Raw genomic sequence first — 326 nt, forward strand, 5'->3', positions numbered from 1 at the left:
TAGTTCTCACTAATTGAATTAGTGGAGAGTTAGGACTTATGGACTAGGATTGATATAGCTCATTTGACTTTCCTTTACTACGAGTTAGAGGATGATTTAATGAGATTAATCCTTGCCAATTCTCATATTGTGGTTAGTGATTAGGATAGAGATCCTTGACTACCAACCCTTGCCAAGACCTTTTTAGCCATTAGTTTACTTTCTTGCCATTTATCTTTCATGCCTCTTATCAAAACCCCAAAAATAACTCACAACCAATAACAAGACACTTCATTACAATTCCTAGGGAGAACGACCCGAGGTTCAATACTTCGGTTTATAAATTT

This window comes from Arachis duranensis, chromosome 3 (genome assembly GCF_000817695.3).
Source record: "Arachis duranensis cultivar V14167 chromosome 3, aradu.V14167.gnm2.J7QH, whole genome shotgun sequence".
Lineage (NCBI taxonomy): Eukaryota > Viridiplantae > Streptophyta > Magnoliopsida > Fabales > Fabaceae > Arachis > Arachis duranensis.